General features: G+C 42.6%; 1 pseudogene; it reads left to right on the forward strand.

Moving 5' to 3' along the window:
* The first annotated feature begins 6,599 nt into the window (after positions 1–6,599).
* Positions 6,600–16,457, forward strand: part of LOC139309996 (zinc finger protein 850-like) — a 247,364-nt pseudogene continuing 237,506 nt past the window's right edge.

Raw genomic sequence — 16,457 nt, forward strand, 5'->3', positions numbered from 1 at the left:
ATCTATGTGAAACTGTTGGGAGGCTTCTCTTCAGGTCTGGACATTCTCGTAATGAAGAAATTGTCAGGTTTTATTTTTATTTTTAATGTTTATATTGTTTATATGGCAGTTTTATTTTCTTGGTATTGTTTATGTTTTAACTATAAGCCACAATTGTTATGTGGATGGCTATATCACTTTTATAAATAAATAGCTTTCTTGGACTGTGAATGTGCAGTACGCATTAATGAAGACAGAAGCCTTAACATTGAAGTTTACAGAAAACCTCCACACACAGATCAATATTTACATTTTGATTCTCACCACCAACTGGAGCGAAAAATGGGAGTCATCAGAACCCTACACCACCGAGCTGAAGGCCTGCCTACCAGCAAAGATGGGAAACTAAAAGAATGAAAACCCATCAAGGAATTGCTCAGAACATGTGGCTATCCCAAGTGGACCTTCATCAAATCTCAAAAAAGATCTGTTCTGTCCCCGTCCCCACACACACACAAACAGCCAGCCGGGGATTTAAAGAAGTACTCGGCACACACAAGGTTCGTTATCAGGAACTTGGCAGCAATACGATAACCGTCTGCCAAGTGCTTTACTACAAGAAGAGGGAGTGTTCCTCCACCAGATAACACCAACGAATACACACAGTTTTCAAAACAGTCCAGCTCAAATATGAAACCTTCAGCAGATCAGGCGTTGTACAAAGTGACTAGCCAGAAGTTAGCTTTGTCCGTCACAGAGTCTAAATGGCCACCACACTCTCTTATATAGCCTGTGGGGTGTGGTCCAGTGACTCAGCTTAATCCCTGGCACGCCTCCTCATCTGCTGCAAACGTTTATCTCGCCTTCGTTGGCATGGATCCAGGAATGACTTATCACCCCCATCGCTGTCATCGGAGACACCTGGCTCCTGGTCAATCTCCTCTCCCTCGGCAGACAGCTGAGGCATTTCCAGAGAGGAGGGGCCTGGAGAGGGAGGCCTGGCCGGCTCCTCTCCTTCATGTTCGGAGCCTTCTTCCTCCGATAAGATGGGCTCAGGGATCGGAGCCACAACAAGATCCTACAGGAGCTCCTCCATAACAGACAATAAAGAGAACAATAAATGAAACAACATTGTCATTCCATACATTGCACAAATGTTGGAAAAGCTCAGGAGGATCTTCAGCCAACACAACACACATGCACACTTCAGACCCAAGAATACACTAAAGCAGAAGCTTGTCCACCCCAAGGATAAAATATCCAGACATAAACTGAGCAATGCGGTATATGCAGTGCAATGCAGTGAGCCATGTGCAGACCTGTACATTGGGGAAACAAAACAACCACTTCATAAACGCATGGCACAACATAGGAGAACAAACCCATCAGGACTAGATTCAGCAGTCCATCGGCATTTAAAAGACAGGCCACTCTTTTGAAGACAGCAAAGTCCACATTTTGGACAGAGAGGACCACTGGTTTGAAAGAGGCATCAAAGATGCCATTGATGTTAAAATTGAACAGTCCTCTTTCAACAGACACGACATCATCTATCTCCAATCTACAACACAGTCCTTTCAACAGTTCCAACAAGACTCCACACCCATCTACACCACTCAGGTGACCCTGACAACACAGATAACCCTCCAGGTGGTCTTAACAACTCCGTAAAAGAGTGCAAATGACCAGCTGTCTTTAAGGAGTATAAATTCTTCCATTCCCCACCATCGAGCCAGAGCTGACAAAGCTTCTTGGATGAGAAGCAAAACATCTTCAAAGAAAAAAAAAACCAGAAAGTCCAGTTGCCTCTTGAAAAAGCACCTTTGGGACAACCATGACCTAGATGACTGAGAATCTCCATAGACATCCAAGAGAATTTGAGATCGGGACCAATGGCTGTACAAAGAAATGGTTCCCTCTAAACATGGGTACAATAATCTGATCAATCCTCTTCCAATGACTCAGTCAAGGTCTCCAAATTGCAGTCTGAAACTGAAAGATGCATTGTAAAAATGAAAGAGCATGAGATTCCATCACTTTCTTAAGACTTGTCCTATATCTTTTAATAGCCCATCACAGTTTAGCCTCCAATATAATTCCTTACAATTCACTAGGAAATTAATATATGTATTATAAAGAACTATGGTTTTAAAAGCCAAACCTATCAAAATGGCTTGTTATGGGAAAATGTTGGTATATATGCTTTTCTCAAATGTCAAATCCTTTCTCCTGCTGAAACTCACCTTCCATGGTGGAGATGGTTCCTTCAGCACAAGGGAGACAGTCATAGCAGCTGATGGGCTTCCCTTCCAGAACCACTTTCACAAATCCAGAACAACAGCTTTCTACACACCTGGAAGGAGGCAGGGGCTAAACATAGACAACATCTAGAAGTGGAATCATGAATTTATGTCAAAAAAGGGGGACAAAAGAGCAAGGGATTAGAAATCTCCAGTTCCAATTTTAACTTTTCTATGTAAAAAATTTGGAGCTCATCAAATGTATTTGGCTGAATGTCGTTTCCTTCTTTCTCTCTTCTAATTCTAATTCTTATCTCTACAATTTTTAGTTTAGAATCTAAATTTAAATATTAAATTATTCAAAAGAATGTCAGATGGATCCTCTGGTTTGTGAAATGAATTATCTTGCCCCTGTAAATTAACTCTCTATCCCTTTGCACAAGTCTAATGTTTTGACTCTTTGATCTATCAGAATTACAGCTGGAAGGGACCTTGGAGGTCTTTTAGTCCAACCCCCTACTCAAGCAGGACATCTCATACCACTTCAGACAAGTGGTGGTTCAGTCTTTTCTTAAAAACCTGTAGTGATAAAGCACCCACAACCTCTGAAGGCAAGCTGTTCTACTGGTTAATTGTCCTCACTGTTATGAATTTTCTCCTTAGTTCTAAGTTGCTTCTCTCCTTGTTTAATTTCAATCTACTGTTTCTTGTCTTGCCTTCTGGTGCTTTGGAAAATAAATTGATCCCCTCTTCTTTGGAACAGCCCTCAAATACCGCAATACTGCTATCATATCAGCCCTAGTCCTTCTTTTCTCTAGACTGGCCATATCCAATTCCCGCAACCGTTCTTCATATGTTTTTGTCTACAGAACTTTAATCAGTTTAGTTGCTCTTCTCTGCACTTTTTTCCAAAGTCTCAACATCTTTTTTTGTAACGTGGTGACCAAAACCCGGATGCAGTATTCCAAGTGTGGCCTTACTAAGGTTTTATAAATTTGTAAAGATTTTATCATTTTATTGGTCTTCCAAGGAAAGTAAAAAAAAAAAAAAAAAAGCCATGCAAAAAATTAAGTTCTTGTTTGAAACATAAGTCGTGATGTCCCAGAGGAGTGTGAAGATCAGAATGTTCCTTTTAACAGCATAATACTGTTAAAGATGTTCCTTTGAACAGGCTAAAAAAAAAAGTTGATATGGGCAAACACAAACCTAATAAACCCAGTGAACCCTCTCAAAGATCTTTTTTGCAGGATTTTGTTGCATTTCAGGCAGGGTGGATTTGATTTAAATCGAACTGATTTAAATCACAATTTAAATCATGATTTAAATCACTAGTAAAAAGGCTTGATTTAAATCAACTCGATTTAAAACATAATTTTTAAAGAGCAACTGTCATCTCTGCTCCTTTGACCCACTGTTGACTCACCGATGGTCCCAGTGTTGCAGAATATACAGCCTCATGCTACATAACTAAGCTCCATTTCATGCTGAATAAACTAAATTATTTATGTATCTTAAATAGAAAACTATCTTACGATAGATTTTTACCCCAAAAGTTTTTTATTAAAATAAATTCGATAAAAATCAAAAAAATCCGATTTAAATCAAAAAAATCTGATTTTTTTTTTTTTTTTTTTAAAAAAACATTGATTTTTATCCACCCTGATTTCAGGGGACACATTGTAGGTGTATTTACAGAACTAGAGAAACAAAAACAAGGGGAAAATATCTATTTTCCAGATTGTGGCTTCATCGCTTGAGACTTTCAAGAAAAGATTGGAATGCCATTCGTCTGAAATGGTGTAGGGTCTCCTACTTAGGTGGGGGGTGGGGTGGACTAGATGACCTCTAAGGTCCCTTCCAACTCTGTTAATCTGTTAAGAAAAAAAAAATCTTCCTCCCTTTCGGGCTGGGACTTTAAACAACCACAAGATACAACATATGTTAAACCAAAGCCTCCTGGTCCTCGTGTTCTGCCCCGCCTGGCTATTTCTGACAGGATTTGGCTCCTTTTGAAGCCGCCTCCAAATCTCTGCCGACCCTTCAGGGAAACTGTTCTCGGAAGGAAACCAGTTCAAATCCTCCTCCAGAGACAGTTTTTCTCCATCTCCGCAGACGGTTCCTGGGCAGGAAAGAGGAAGATGGAGAAGCTGCCACCGCTGTTGACGCCGACGCTTTCCCGCTACTCCCATGCCCATCGTCCTTTCCTCTCCCCACCCCCACCCTCACCCGCCCTCAGACAGGCTCCGCTTTCCCGCCCTTTCAGGGAATCCTGGCACTTTGCACATAATCCACATAGGGGGCGCTCTCCGCTTCTGGAGGGAACTGAGCATGCGCTACTCTGTTCCACGGGGGGTATACGACGACGACGACGACGACGAGCGCATGCGTACGAAGAGGCTGGAGGCGCGTCTACTCTTTCTTTTCTTTTCTTTTCTCCCACTACCCCCCCACGCTGTGAGTGACAGGCGTGGGACTCCCAAAGGCTTCTGGGAAACCGTGGCGGAGGCGCGGATCCCCACGTGACTCCCGAGGTCCTTGGTGCAAAGGGGTCCCGCGCTGGAGGGTTGCCTGGAGAGGAGTCAAGTCCTCCTCCGGGGTAGGAGTCCGGGGTCCCATGTTCCCCTGCCGCCCTTTCCTATGGAGGAGCCAGGCGGCGGCGGGGGAAGAAGCAAAGGAGAGAAAGCAAAGAGAAAGCAAAGGCAGCGGGGAAAGAAAAAAGCAGGAGAGAAGAGAGAGGCTATTTCTCTCCCCCACCCCATTTCCTTTGGAGCCTATGCGTGGAGGGAAGGGAAGGCAGGCTGGATGTCCTCCTGTTGGCTCTGGGTGCAAGGACGTGGGTGCGAGGACTGCTTTCCCAGCCTCTTTTTCCCCACCACGACCGCAAAAGGGGCTCTGCCCGCAGAGAAAAGAAGGGAAATAAACGTTGCAAGGGACCGGAGGAGCAGCATTCGCACTGTGTGCCCGAGGAGAGCGATGTTTCTCAATCTTCTTTTATAAAGTCTGGGAGTTGACCCCGGGGTTGCTGGCTGTTGGAAGGCAATCTGGCTCAGTTTCTGCCAAGTTGAGAGAAAGACGCTGGAAAACAACGTGGAGGCAGATTGGAAAAATGGGTTTATTGAGGACCAGAACCACACACAAAAAAAGCTTGTAGTTCTAGGTCAGCTGAACAATTAGCTCAGGGGTCCCCAAACTTGGCAGCTTTAAGACTTGTGGACTTCAACTCCCAGAATTCTCCAGCCAGCTATGCCTGTGGACTTCAACTCCCAGAATTCTCCAGCCAGGATAGCTGGCTGGAGAATTCTGGGAGTTGAAGTCCACAAGTCTTAAAGCTGCCATGTTTGAAGACCTCTGAATTAGCTAGATGAGCGCCAAGATACAGACCCTGAAATGCTGCTGTGGTGGGGAGGAGGGGTTGTGCAATGCCTGAAATGCCCTTAGCAAATTGTGCGATGTTGTGAGCTCTCTGCCTTCTGCTAAATGGGTTAAATCTTCTCATGACCTAAATCAGGGGTCTCCAAACTTGGCAACTTTAAGATTTAAGATATTATATTTCCCTAAAAGATTTAAGATCTTTTAGGGAAATATAATAATAATAACAATAACAATAATAACAACAACTTTATTGTCATTGTTCGTGTATACACAGTACACCCGTACAACGAAATTCACTTAACACCCAAAGACCAGGTCCAACACACATAACAATCCCCAAACACACCCGCACCCACCACAAATTCCCCACCCCTAAACCACCCAAACATCCACACAACAGACCAAGTTGTTCCTCCTTTTTTAATATTTCCCAAAATGTTTCATTCTTCTGAAGTGGGGGGGCAGAGCTTCCAACAGAAGTATGTTTCTACATTTCTGCTTTAGGGGAAATATTCTATTCTGCCACTTTAATATTCCCAGAAATATTTCATTTTTCAGCCTGGGGGGCGGGGGGTTTCCCACACTGCTTCCCAGCCTCTCTCCAAAACTGCAGACCACGAAGGGGCTCTGCCCGCAGCAAAGAAGGGAGGCGTTGCAGGGATAGAGATGCAAGTGTGGCTGAGATGCAGCATTCGCACTGTGTGCCCGATGAGGCTGGTGTTTCTTAAAATGCCTTAAAGTCTGGGAGTTGAAGTTCACACGTCTTAATTCAATGTTGTTTAGTAGTTAAGTCCACGACCTTCTCATTTGTTGAATTTATTTTCTTTTCCATCAAAGATGCAGACACTGGAGTCATCTCGACAAACTTCCTAACAACAAAAAAGTTAACTTTTGGGTGAAGAGGCTTGGATAACCTTTGTGGCAGCTACCGGAATGCTCCTATGAATTGAAAGGTGTCCACAAGATTCCTCAGATCTATTTGGAATTTCCTTAAAGGACAGACAAAGGATGCAGAGACAACCATTAGCAAGTGAGGGAACTGGAAAAGGTGCCTCAGCTGTTCAGTCAGGCAGCTGTGGGAAGATCTGGGCAGAAGATCCTGGAGAACAAAACCATCATCCGTTCAGAGATTCAGCCCTGGAACTTTAGAAACATCCAATACCAGGAGGCTGAAGGTCCCCGAGGACTTTGCAGCCAACTGTACAACTTTTATAGTCAATGGCTGAGGTTAGAAAAGCACAGTAAAACCCAAATGTTGGACCTTGTTCTGGAGCAGCTGCTGGCCCTTCTTCCCCTGCCGATGAAGAGCTGGGTGCGGGAGTGTGGAGCAGAGACCACTTGCCAAGTGGTGGCCCTGGCGGAAGGCTTCCTTCTGAGTCAGGCAGAGGAGCAGAAGAAGCAAGTCGAATTGCAGGTGAGAGAGACCTTCATCTTGGAAGTCCAGAAGGGAATAAATAATGTGTTTGAATTCTTCACCCTTTATACCCTGGTGCTCATAACATGTGGATATGTTCCACTAGTTCTTGCAGGACATTGTTCCATTATCTATTCTAGAGTATACAGATAGTCCTTATTGACTGTTATATACAGATAACAGTCAATTATCTGTTATATACAGAATATACAGATATGTTCTGTCCCCGTTCCACTCACGCACCCCCACAGACGGCCCGGAGTTAATAAGCCACACGACAAAATTCTTTGAAAATAAAGCTGGCAGCAACCCAGTGGCTAGCTGCCAATTCAGACTTTACTCACACAAAACAAAGATTAGACTGCCAGCATTCCGATAAAACAGGCAGAGTTTTCAACAATAATGCAGTCCGATAAAGCAGGCAAAGTCCAGTAACGCAGAAATCATGGATTAGTTCTAGTTTTTGCTAGTCACAAACTGAACCGGCCACCACACCCACATTTATACCCTGTGGGGTGTGGTTCAGTGACTCAGCTAATGACTCTGGCACGCCTTCCCCTCTGCTGCGCATGCTTCTCCCTGCGCCTCTGGCGAGGGTCCAGACAGCACTTATCTCCTTCGTCACTGTCCACCTGTGGCTGCGGGGACGTGCTTGGCTCTGAGCCTATCTTTTGGCCTTCGGTGTCCTCCGGAGGCATTGCCAGAGAGGAGGGTCCTGGAGTGGGAGGCCTTGCCAACTCCTCCCCCTCACTCTCACAGTCTGCATCTGTCGATAGCTCAGGCTCAGGCATTGGAGCCACAACAAGATAGTCATTTATTGTTCAAAGTCAACGGCACTGAAAAAAGTGACTTATGACCATTTTTCACATTTACGACCGTTGCAGCATCCCCATAGTCACAGGATCAAATTTCAGATACTTGGGAACTGCTTCATATTAGATTAGATTAACAGAGTTGGAAGGGACCTTGTAGGTCACTTAGTCCAACCCACCGCCCTTAGTCCAATTCATTTCTGACAAATGGCAGTTCAATCTCTTCTTGAAAGCCTCCAGTGATGAAACTCCCACAACTTCCAAAGGCAAGATGTTCCATTGGTTGATAGTTCTCACTATCAGAAAATTTCTCCTTATTTCAAGGTTGAATCCCTCGCTGATCAGCTTCCATCCATTATTCCTTGTCTGGCCTTCAGGTACCTTGGAAAATAGCTTGACCCCCTTCCTCTCTGTGGCAGCCCCTCAAATATTGGAAGACTGCTATCATGTCTCCCCTGGTCCTTCTCTTCACTAGGCTAGCCATGCCCAGTTCCTTCAACTGTTCATCATATGTTTTAACCTCCAGTCCCCTAATCATCTTGGTTGCTCTTCTCTGCACTTTTTCTGGAGTCTCAACATCTTTTTTATAGTGTGAACAAAACTAGATGCAGTATTCTAGGTGTGCTCTTACTAGGGCTTTATAGAGTGGTATCAGTAACTCACTTGATCTTGATTGTATCCATCTGTTAATGCAATTTAGGATTATGTTGTCATTTTTGGCTGCTGCCACACACTGTTGGCTCACATTTAATCCAAGATCCCTTGTATAGTTACTGCTATTAAGCCTGGTTTCACCCAGTCTACATATGTACTTTTGGTTTTCCTTGCCTAAGTGTAAGACTTTATTTTTCTCTACATTGAATTTAATTTTATTAGATAGGGCCCAGTGTTCAAGTCTGTCAAGGACCATCTGGATCTTGAGCCTATCATCTAGGGTGTTGTCTATTCCTGCCAGCTTAGTATCATCTGCAAATTTGGTAAATTCCCCTTGTATTCCCTTATCTAAGTTGTTCATGAAGATATTGACGAGTCCTGGCCCACAGATGGGACCTTGTATATGTAGACCCGTTAAGAACTACCCGTTGAGTATGGTTTGTCAGCCAGTTACGAATCCATCTGGTGGTGATGCTATTTATAACAGTTGTGATCTTCTGACAAGCAAAGTCAATGGGGAAGCCGTGTGACTAATTTAACAATTGCAATGATTCACTTTAACAAGCGTGGGTAGAAAGGTTGTAATATGAAGCAAAGCTCACTTAACAAATGTCTCAACATAAATGTTAGGCTCATTGATAGATATTGGGGTATTGAAGATGTTTTTAAGAGAACAAGAATCCACCTCATGTTGTGTGATGTCTTATTTATTTTTCTTTTCTCCTGCCTCCTATTTCAAGTCTTCCACTCTGCAGACCAGAGATCCTGTGAGAAGGAGGAATGTATCAAATCCCCCTCGGGAGCTGTTTTCCAGGAGGATCTATCAGGAATCCACAAGTGAGGACATCTCAGATGGTAATCAAAACTCCACCCATTCCCAAGAGAGATCCCAGCTGTCTTACCTTCGCTATCTCTTCTCTTCTATAGAATTCCTCCTGCTATTTTATTAATTATCCATTTAAAAATTCTGTCTCCCTCACAGGGAAGAATAGAATGAATTTGACTCCTTTTTATGGTGGTGCTGAAAGACTAGTTGAAACTCCAACTCAGGTAAGAGAGGGATAAAAAAAAAAAATCACAATGTTAACGTTTGCTGAATAACTATAGCAGTAGTGTTTAGACTTACATACTGCTTCACAGTGCTTTATAGCCTGCTCTAAGCGGTTTACAGAGTCGGCATATTGTTCCCAACAATTTGTGTCCTTATTTTACCAACCCTGGAAGGATGGAAGCTGAGTCAGCGTTGAGCCGGTGAGATTCGAAGTGCCAGATTGCTGGCAGTCAGCAGAAGTAGCCTGCAGTACTGCATTCTAACCACTGCTCCTCCATCGCACTTTTTAATAGAAAGATGATCCTGTTAGTAATTCTTTGACATTGAATTGTGGAAAACTATTCAGTAATAACTAAAAGACGCCTTGCGCACAGTCACTCATGCCCTTGTCACCTCCCGGCTGGACTATTGTAATGCTCTCTACATGGGGCTCCCCTTGAAGAGCACTCGGAGGCTCCAACTGGTCCAGAATGCGGCCGCGCGGGTGGTTATCGGCACAACCCGTTGTGCCCGCGTGACACCCCTCCTGCGCGAGCTGCACTGGCTCCCAGTGGTCTTCCGGGTGCGATTCAAGGTGTTGGTCACCACCTTTAAAGCGCTCCATGGCATAGGACCCGGGTACCTTCGAGACCGTCTTCTGCCACCAATAGCCTCCCACCGACCAGTCCGCTCCCACAGAGAGGGTCTCCTCAGGGTGCCATCAGCCAAGTTATGTCGGCTGGCGACACCCAGGGGGAGGGCCTTCTCTGTGGGAGCCCCTGCCCTGTGGAATGAGCTGCCCCCGGAAGTGCGTAAGATCTCCGACCTCCGGGTGTTTCGTTGCGCATTGAAGACCCTGTTGTTCCGCCAGGCCGGGCTATCAACATAATAATTTTAATTGGGGTATTTTAAATTTTTGGGGTTTTAATCCGGCCAAATTTATTTAATTATTTTAATTTTTAATCATTGTCGTGTCTTGTGTTTTTAAATTGGCTGTACACCGCCCTGAGTCCTTTGGGAGAAGGGCGGTATAGAAATAAAATTATTTATTTATTTATTTTATTTATTTATTTAATCACACTGGCACATTACCGTTTTCAAAAGGCCTGTGTTTATAACCAGCGATAAGAAAAACAATGGCACCAGGTTAAAAGATAGAGCAGAATTTCTAATACTCCAATTTGTGCCTGAAGTTTGGGGCCAAATAATCCCGCTTTGGAAAGGATGAGGAATGCTCTTTCCAAACAGGTTTTCTCTTCTTCAGCCTTTGGGTTGCAGTACAAGGAGTGGATTCCTTGTAATCTGAGGAGCAGTAGAAACAGGGCTTGTGTTTCTTTGTCAATTGATGACACCCATGTGAATCCCTGAGTGCCACTCAAACAACTTTAATGAAGGTTTTGAGCATGGATTATTTGCTCTCGGGACACCACAAGCCTTTTTACTTCCAGCGATGGAGTCCCCACTATTTCTGAAGGCAAGCTATTCTACTGTTTATTTGTCCTTACTGTTATGAAGTTTCAGTACTTCCTAAATCAGTTCCGCCCAGTGAGTGGCATTGAGCTAGCCACGCCCACTTGGCTGCTGTGAATCACCATAGTCTTTTTTTTTTTATTGAAAAGTTTTATAGAAAATACAAACATTTTCACCCCCCCACCCTTCCCCCCTCAACCCCTCCCTCCCCTTTCCCACCCTCCCTTCCCCTCCTTCCCCCCCACCCCACTCCCTAGACTTCCCAGAACAAGCACAGGGTATAGCATTCACAAATCAAAAGTTAAAATATGCTAACAAATTATTACATTTCATATTCTCCCTAGATCCTTAACTCCTTATAATTCAAAAAACAAACATAAATTACTTAAAATTACTTCATTCATATGCCATATGAATCTTCTTATTCGGATACTTCTTCTGTATGTAATCGATCCATCTTCTCCATTCCGATATGTATCTTTCATTTAAATGGTCTTTAAGATATGATGAAATTTTCGCCATTTCTGCCAAATGCACAACTTTTAATGTCCATTCCTCAATGGTGGGTGGATCTTCCTTCTTCCAGTACTGTGCCACCAGTAACCTGGCAGCCGTTATTAAGTTCAAAACCAACTTAGTCTCTATTACAGTACAATCCGTAACTATTCCCAACAAAAAGAACTGTGGTGTAAATTTAATTTTTTTTCTTTAAAATGTTTTGAATAATCCACCATATTTTTATCCAAAAAGCCTTAATTTTTTTACATGTCCACCATATATGAAAATATGTAGCATCTTTACACTCACATCGCCAACACTTAGGTTGTAAATTTGGATACATACAGGCTAATTTTTGGGGGTCTAAATGCCATCTATAAAACATTTTAGAAAAATTCTCCCTTAGATTTTGTGCTTGTGTAAATCCTACATTTCTGACCCATATCTTTTCCCATGTTTCCATCATTATTGGTTCACCATAATGATGGAGTCACCATAGTCTTACATGCAACTGGCCGTTTGAGGGCAATGATAATGCTCATGCCGCCCTGACTGAAATTTGAGTTTGACACCCCTGACTTAAGTGGTAAAAAGAAACCCCCCCCCTCAATGCCCACCCCCTGGCATTTTCTTCTGCAAACACTGGGTGGATTGGAGTGATTGACAGATGGGGTTTCCAAGGCCTATACCAGCGGTGAGATTCAAAAAAAATTACTACTGGTTCTGTGGGCGTGGCTTGGTGGGCGTGGCAGGGAAAGGATACTGTAAAATCTCCATTCCCTCCCCACTCCAGGGGAAGGTTACTGCAAAATCCTCATTTCATCCCGATCAACTGGGTCTCGGGAGGCAGAGAATAGATGGGGGCGGGCCAGTCAGAGGTGGTATTTACCGGTTCTCCGAACTACTCAAAATTTCCGCTACCGGTTCTCTAGAACTGGTCAGAACCTGCTGAATACCACCTCTGGCGCATACCACTTGATTCTCCAGATGCTGAACGTCTTAGTGATGGATGGGGATAGATAGATAGACAGACAAACCCAGACGAAAAGTAGGATTCCTTTCACTGAATGGCCTGAAATGTATATCTTTGCTTGGAATCCCTTAAAATCTTGAAAATCCTCCTGATTTTTGTTGTGTTTTCTTCTCATTCAGGAAGGTCTTGTGTCCTTTAAGGAGGTGGCTGTGTATTTCTCCGAAGAGGAGTGGTCTCAGCTGACAGTTGACCAAAAAGCACTGTATTGGGAAGTCATGCAGGAAAATCATAGGAACGTGGCCTCTTTGGGTAAGAATATGCCAGAAATTTTGTACTAAATACTATAAATTTGGAAGAGGAAATAAAGAAGATAGAGTAATGTGATTAATGAATAAGAAAAAAGTACGATGAAATTAAAAAAAGAGAAAAGACAAAGTAATAAGTTATATCCCCTACCCCTTTCTAAGGTTACACCATTATTTCCTCCTTTACATAATTTATCCTTTCTAATCTTCAAATACAAGTTTGAACACAAGTTCATTTTTTCTTTCGTTCAGCCTAAAGTCCAACAGGGGCTTCCAATCACTAAATAAATATTGATAGTATCCTCTGCCTAATTGGAGTCAATTTAGTCATCATTGAGAATTCTTTCATTTTCCACAACAACTCTAGTTATTGTAGAGTCCTTCCACTTTTTTTGTGTATAATAGTCTCACCACGGTTATCATACTCAGAAACAATTTTCTATGACTGTTGATTAGTGCCAACATAAAGTGTTCTGATTTCAGTTGGATATTAATATTTAAAGTTCCTTGTATCTCAGAATGCCTTTGAATTCAAACTTTTCTAGCTTTTTTACAAGGCCACCAAAGCATGACAAAATGACCCTTGATCTTGCCTGCATTTCCAGCATACATTTGAGGTACATTTATACACTTTTTAATATTTTTCTGTATGTTTGGAGGTTTTCACAATTACATATTCATCTTTTCTACAAAATGAGATTCAAATTCTGCTTTATGTTGTTGAATACTATAGTTCCCTTTATCTGCCTAGAATGTTTCTGATAATATGAAAACTACAGTATATTGTTTTTCCATTCTTGACTTAATTTGGTATTCCTGCAGCTCAAGCTCTAATTGCTCTCGACGTTATCCATTGCTTTTTTTCTACTGAAAGCCATTAGGATGTATTGGGGCACAGCCTGAGTTTATATCTGTTTCATATTCTCAATGTGGCATTTCTAACATGATGGTTTTAAAATCTAGATTGATCCTATACTTTGTTGTTGTTAGTCGCAAAATTGTGTCCGACTCATGGCAACCCCATGGACAACGTTCCTGCAGGTCTTCCTGTCCTCTACCATCCTCTGGAGTCCATTTAAGCTCACTCCTACTGCTTCAGTGACTCCATCCAGCCACCTCATTCTCTGTCGTCCCCTTCTTTTGCCCTCAATCTTTCCCAGCATTAGTCTCTTCTCCAGTGAGTCCTTCCTTCTCATTAGGTGGCCAAAGTATTTGAGTTTCATCTTCAAGACCTGGCCTTCTAAAGAGCAGTCAGGGTTGATCTCCTCTAGGACTGACCAGTTTGATCGCCTTGCAGTCCAAGGGACTCGCAGGAGTCTTCTCCAGCACCACAGTTCAAAGGCTTCAATTCTTTGGCGCTCAGCCTTCCTTATGGTCCAACTTTCACAGCCATACATTGCAACTGGGAAAACCATAGCCTTGACTATATACACTTTTGTTGGCAGGGTGAGGTCTCTGCTTTTTAGTATGCTGTCTAGATTTGCCATAGCTTTCTTCCCCAGGAGCAAGCATCTTTTCATTTCTTGGCTATAGTCCCCGTCTGCAGTGATCTTGCAGCCTAGGAAAATAAAATCTGTCACTACCTCCATTTCTTCCCCATCTATTTGCCAGGAATTGAGAGGGCCGGATGCCATGATCTTAATTTTCTTAATGTTGAGTTTCAAGCCAACCTTTGCACTCACCTCCTTCACCCTTATCAAGAGGCGCTTTAGTTCCTCTTCACTTTCTGCCATTAGAGTGGTAACATCTGCATATCTGAGGTTGTTGATATTTCTCCCGGCAATCTTAATTCCAACTTGTGATTCGTCTAGCCCCGCCTTTCTCATGATATGCTCTGCATATAAGTTAAATAGGCAGGGCGACAATATACAGCCTTGCCGAACTCTTTTCCCAATATTGAACCAATCAGTGGTTCCGTGTCCAGTTCTCACTGTTGTTTCTTGACCTGCATATAGATTTCTCAAGAGACAAATAAGATGGTCTGGTACTCCCATCTCTTTAAGAACTTGCCTCAATTTGTTGTGATCCACACAATCAAAGGCTTTAGCATAATCATAGCCAATGATTTAAATCTTTTAATTATCTTAACTTTTGCATTTGTATGTTTTTTAATTTTGGCTGTTCACCGCCCTGAGTCCCTTCTGGGAGAAGGGCGGTATACAAATTAAATAAATAAATAAATAAATAAATAAATAAATAAATAAATAAATAAATAAATAAAATGAGGCAGAAGTAGATGTTTTTCTGGAACTCCCTAGCTTTCTCCATGATCCAGCATATGTTGGCAATTTGATCTCCAGTTCCTCTGCCTCTTCGAAATCTTGCCTGTACTTCTGGTAGTTCTCAGCCCACATACTGCTGGAGCCTAGCTTGTAGGATTTTGAGCATGTGGACTTTACTAGCAGGTGAAATGAGTGCAATGGTGCGGTACATTCTTTGGCATTGCCTTTCTTTGGAATTGGAATGTAAACTGACCTTTTCCAATCCTGTGGCCACTGTTGAGTTTTCCAAATTTGATGGAAAATTGAATGTAGCACTTTTACTGCATCATCTTTTAAGATTTTGAATAGCTTAACTGGAATACTGTCACCTCCACTAGCTTTGTTGTTGCTAAGACTTCCTAAGGCCTATTTGACTTCACATTCCAGGATGTCTGGCTCTAGGTCAATGATCACCTCATCGTGGTTATTAGGGACATTAATCTTGTTCTTGTATAGTTCTTCTGTGTAATTTTACCACCTCTTCTTAATCTCTTATGGCTCTGTTAGGTCCCTGCCATTTTGGTCCTTTATCGTGCCCATCTTTGAATGAAACGTTCCCTTCATATCCAATTTTCTTGAAGAGATCTCTGGTCCCCCATATTCTACTGTTTTCTTCTATTTGTTTGCACTGTTCATTTAAGAAGGCATTCTCATCTCGTCTAGCTACTCTCTGCATTCAGTTGGGTGTATCTTTCTCTTTCTCCCTTGCCTTTCTCTTCCCTTCTTTCCTCAGCTATTTGCAAAGCTTCCTCAGACAGCCATTTTGCTTTCTTGCCTTTCTTTTTCTTTGGGATGATTTTAGTTGCTACCTGTTGTACAATGTTGCGAACCTCCGTCCATAGTTCTTCAGGCACTCTTGTCTATCAGCTCTAATTCCTTAAATCTATTTGTCACCTCTACTATATATTCATCAGGGATATGATTTAGTTCATACCTGAGTGGCCTAGTGCTTTTCCCTGCTTCCTCAATTTAAGCCTAAATTTTGTAACGAGAAGCTCATGATCTGAGCCACAGTCAGCTCCTGGTCTTGTTTTTACTGGCTGTATAGAGCTTCTCCATCTTTGGCTGCAGAGCACATAGTCAATCTGATTTCTATGTGGACCGTCTGGTGATGTCCATGTGTAGAGTCCTCTTGGGTTGTTGGAAAAGAGTCATCTTGCCTTTCTAATTCTAAAGTTCTCTTATTTCTGAGCAACTCCTATTTCTTATCCAAAGGCACAGCAGAATACAAAGTTCAGTTTCACATTGGGAAACCAAATCTTCCCATTTCCTTCGAAACTTCGAGAATTTGATATTTAATCCGTGGTTTTTCCCTTGCCATACAAACCTAGATGTACCTTCCAAAATTTTAATCAAGAAAGTCCAGATCAAATTCGTGAAGGACTTCTCTGTGTCTAAGAAGTTTGAAGCAGTTAATTATTCATTATATCCAAACTTCCTGTGCTTTGC

The sequence above is a fragment of the Pituophis catenifer genome, unplaced genomic scaffold (genome assembly GCF_029215685.1).
Source record: "Pituophis catenifer annectens isolate HBS135680 unplaced genomic scaffold, rPitCat1.0.hap2 SCAF_2, whole genome shotgun sequence".
NCBI classification, from domain to species: domain Eukaryota; kingdom Metazoa; phylum Chordata; class Lepidosauria; order Squamata; family Colubridae; genus Pituophis; species Pituophis catenifer.